This window comes from Erpetoichthys calabaricus, chromosome 4, assembly GCF_900747795.2.
Source record: "Erpetoichthys calabaricus chromosome 4, fErpCal1.3, whole genome shotgun sequence".
In the NCBI taxonomy this organism is placed as follows: Eukaryota; Metazoa; Chordata; class Cladistia; order Polypteriformes; family Polypteridae; genus Erpetoichthys; species Erpetoichthys calabaricus.
The window spans coordinates 59,971,818-59,976,858 of NC_041397.2; positions in this window are offsets into that span (position 1 = coordinate 59,971,818).

The window sequence follows — 5,041 nt, forward strand, 5'->3', positions numbered from 1 at the left end:
AAAATACCTGGGATAAACAAGGCTTAAGTGAGAGAAGCTATAAAGAGGATGAAAAGTGGAAAAACAGTTGTCCCAGATGATATACCAGTGGAGGCATGGAAATGTTTAGGTGAGATGGTAATAGAGTTTCTAACAAGATTGTTTACCAAATTCATGAAAAGCGAGAAGATGCTTGAGGAGTGGAGAAGAAGTACATTAGTACCAGTTTTCAAGAATAAGAAAGATGTGCAGAGCTGCAGTAACTATAGGGGTATAAAGTTGATTATCCACACCATGAAAATTTGGGAAAGAGTGATGGATGCTAGGCTGACAGGAGAGGTGGTGATCCATGAGTACCAATATGGTTTCATGCCAGGAAAGAGTTCTATAGATGCAATGTTTGCTTTAAGAGTGTTGTTGGAAAAGTACAGAGAAGGTCAAAAGGAATTGGAAGTGTTTGTGGCCTTAGAGAAAATGTATGACAGGTTGTCGAGAGAGAAGTTATGGCACTGTATGAGGAAGTCGGGAGTAGCAGAAAAGTATTTCAGGGTGGAAGGAATAATAGCCTGTTTCAAGGTGAGAATGGGATTACATCAAGGATCATTTCTGAGGCCTTTCCTGTTTTCAGTGGTGATGGAAAGGATGACAGATGAGGTCACACAGGAGTCTCTGTGGACTATGATGTTTGCAGATGACATTGTGATCTGTAGTGGGAGTAGACAGCAGGTTGAGGTAAACCTGTAGAGAAAGGGAATGAGAGTCAGTAGGAGTAAGAAAAAGTACTTGTGTGTAAATGAGAGGGAAGGTGGTGGAAGGGTGCCACTGCAAGGAACAGAGGTGGTGAAGGTAGACAAATGTAAATACTTGGGTTCGATAGTCCAAAGCAACAAAGAATGCGACAGAGAGTTGAAGAAGAGAGCGAGAGTAGTGATTTGTAATAAAAGAATATCTGCACAAGTGAAAGGGAAGGTTAATAAAAATGTAGTGAGACAGCTTATGTTGTATGGTTTTGGAGATGGCGACACTGATGAAATGATAGGAGGCAGAACTGGAAGTGGCAGGATTGAAGATGCTACAGTACAATTTTCACTCAGAGTAACAAGGGTAGAAAGGATTAGGAACGAGTATATTAGAGGGACATACAGGTACAACAGTTTGGTGACCAAGTTTGAGAGACTAAATTGAAATGGTTTGGGCACATGCAGAGGAGAGATGAGTGGTACATCAGGAAAAGAATGTTGAGGGTGGAACTGGCAGGCAAGAGAAAAACAGGAAGAGGAGGTTTATGGAGGTGGTGAAGGAAGACATGAAGGCAGTCGATGTAGCAGAAAATGTAAAACACAGAGATAGATGGAGACAAATGATCTACTGTGGAAACCCCTAAATAGGAGCTCTTGAAAGAAGAAGAAGTCTCAGCGGTAACAATGAGTTTATCTCTTTAACCACAGCACTATTTGGAGAATTTTCTGCCAAACTGAGATAATTTCTCTGTAGCAGTAGGTTGTAAGTGATAAACAAGTTTGGAGGCATCTTCATTAGATGATCAAACTACCTAAGCTAGATGCTGTCACTGTACAAGAAGAGCAGCTCTACTCTGAGGTTCCCCTAGACTGCTGTTGTGCTGACACATACAAGAAGCCCACCAACCCTGTTCAGGAACCTTATGTGTCTTTTGTCATAATCATATTCTTTAAGTCACCAGCCAAAACTTGTGAGGCTGGTATTGAAGATTGGCTGATAAATATGAAGTCTCATCAGAATACTTGGTTGTTGATTCACGACTCCTGTCCAGTAAAATTGATCCATTTGCCAATTTCACCATCACCTTATGGGGCAGCCGCACTCCCTCATCTAAAAAGAGTAAACCACTATAAAAGCATGACCTCAAAGTTCTGAGTCTCATCTCATCTGCGTAATAATCAGTTGTAAATCACTTCAGTATGGTAACAAGTAGATAAGCCCAAAATAATATCTTTTTCTAATAGATACAGTATCCTTTCAAGGTGTATGATTAAAATAGCAAAGATATAATCTTTAATTCCCAAAACTGGATACCCTTACAGATAGAGCTATAACCTGATGTTCCGACCATGAAAATAATTTAAAACCAGAGTGGAGCTGTACGTGTGCCCTAATGGCCCTTAGAGCTAAAGTATTTTGTTGGAACTTTGAATATTGTAGAGATAGCCATTAAAAAGTATCATAAGGAGAAAGAACAGATAAAGCACAATCAAATACTGACTCGTAATAAATCTTGCTCAGAAAAGAGACACCAATAGGTTCTCCTGAAGTCAATCTGGTTTATGAGGGAAATATAGGAGATATGTGCAATGACATGAATAGATGACAAACCAGTTTGGGACCTTGGAAAATGTGTTGTAGAAATAGTATAAAAAGATTTTGAGGTTACCAGATATGATATCATCAAACAAGATAATTTAATGCATTACTATCAAGGATTAGTCTTGCTGAGCCAGACATTTCAGCATGTCTGGAGACAACCATGAGTGAATTTTGCTTGAAACAAGTTAGGTATAATTAGACAGCTCACTTAGTGTCACATTTCTAAACCAATGCAATGACTCAGGAAAGTGGTGTGCAAAGTAGGGATGGTGATTTAGAACTGCAAATATCAGAGGTACTTTCGTTAACTTGGTCCCGCAGACAGCAAGCTTCTGATTATGATAAACTGTACAGCTGAAAAATTTCCTAAAAAGACTTCTATTAAACATATGTTCAAAATAGACATTTTCTGTACAGTCAGATTATACTGTACATTGGTATTCGAAGACATCTAACATGAGCAATACATTATTGTTGCAGGTGTTGTGTATCCTGTCTTTTGTTCATCATTACGATGATAGTGTAGGAGCTGAGCTAAGCTTGAAAGAACTGAGACTTATCTTCATGAAATTATAATAATAATAATTCATTACATTTATATAGCGCTTTTCTCAGTACTCAAAGCACTATCCACTCAGGGAGGAACCAGGAAGCGAACCCACAATCTTCCACAGTCTCCTTACTGCAAAGCAGCAGCACTACCACTGCGCCACCTGTGAGGACCAAAAAAATGAAATTATATATTACAAAATGTGCATTCAAAGTAAACAATGTGTCGCACCTTATCAAAAGGATTGAAATTAAGAAAGTTGATAATGAAGAGCCACAGGAGATGCAGATTTCAGTACTCAAAACACCTGAATCAACAAATCTGCCTAACAATGCCAGAACAAGAAGAACAAGACTACACAACATGCAGATTCTAACTGCAGGTCTAAATGAATAACTAAAAGAAGTTAACATAACTGTGTAATTAACATGCCATGCAAGAATAGCCGCAGTGTTTTAATACGTAATATACAGACCACAAAGCTTATCTAGACCGTCTTTGCTGTTATAATACATAGTGATGCAAAATGACAGAGAGACTTCATAGCAGACAGAAGCACATCTCAAACATGTGCAGCCCAGCAGCTCTCACCTCTGTCACAGCACTCAAAACAATGTACAAATTAATCATTAAGTTTCAGCTACTTAACAACATTTTGGTTTCTTATTTTCCCTCAGCATCAAGTCGTTTTGTTCAGTTTCTTTTGCTCTCTTCTTGAATCTCCACCGGCAGTTTAAAACACAAGGACTGGAGAAATGGGGGGTGGTTGTTTTAGGAAGAAGCCCTGTGGGTGTAGTCTGTGCAGTGCAGGATTTCACCATTCACTACACACTCATCTAACGGGTTGTTCCCTGACGCGTATTCGATGTATTCAAGACTAGTAAGGGATAGAATATAGATAGACAATAATTGTGGTGAATTCATCAGGACCTGAGCTGTAACTGGAAAAAGGATAGTTTGAACACTTCACCCAGTTTAGCCCACAGGACTCTGGTATGTGTTGGCATTTAAGGGCACATGTCCTTTTAGATTAAGCCTTAGAGATTATGCTCGAGCAAATGCAAAACATTTGTGTTAATTAATTGATGGGATGATTAGCTATTTGGCATAGAAATACCCTTTAAAGGGAACATGTATTTGTGGCAATATTTAATGGTGCTGGTAAATGGTGCACATCCCCTTAAGGGAAACAGGGTCTTTAGAACGTGGCAAATGTCTACTAGGGTTGATAGAAAAGTATATTTGAAGCCCTGGATGTGCACCCTTACAATAAATTAACTGTTGTAAATGTGGCTTTATAATCTGGGTGAGTTCATGCAGGTGTACAAACAGGCTGATACCTGGAGAATGATAAAGATTTGCTCACATTTTCAGTAACGTTTACTGTGTGTGGACCTTCTGTGACAACACTAATGACTGAACAGCATTCTACTGCAGCTGAAGGTACTTTTTAAGTTGTTGCTATATCTGGCATGCTTAAATAAACATATGGTTTCAAAATATTTTGTTCCCATAGTTTTAAAAACATAAAAGAAAAATCTACGCAGAGCATTAGGTAGCCTGAAATAAAAAAGGATTAAATTACCAGTAAAAAGAGCAGAGCAGGCTTAGTATTTCAGTAAACTAAGAAATGGGCAAAAAAAAAACAGCTGCTTGGTAAAGGATTTGGTGGGGTCATCTTAGAAGAAACAATTAAAGCACCAGCTTTGAAGAAATCCCATTTCTTAAGAAATGCTAAGCTTTTGAAATATTGAATTAATACAGTATCCATTAGTGAGCTGAACATAATACAGAGGCCATTTTCTGCCGCATGTGTCGATATTCCTACAGAAAACTTGATCCAGTGTATCTGAAATCTGTGGAAATCTTCCCACGTTATGTCAGCTTGAAAAAATTGTACAGTAGAATGACTCATCACATTTTTAAGCACTTTTAAAAGTGAAGTTTGAAAGGATACTGTGAATTTCAGAATAAATGAAGGAACTCCACTGTAAACCGTGGCAGAGGGATAATCTTTCAAACGGTTTTCACAGGGCATTATTTTAATGGAATAACAGCCACCTGTAAAATTGATTTCAAAATAATGCAATAGTAGTTCTTTATACACAATGTTTCATAAATGTAACATTCCTATACTGTAGATACTACAGATTCAATGAGAATTTCAAC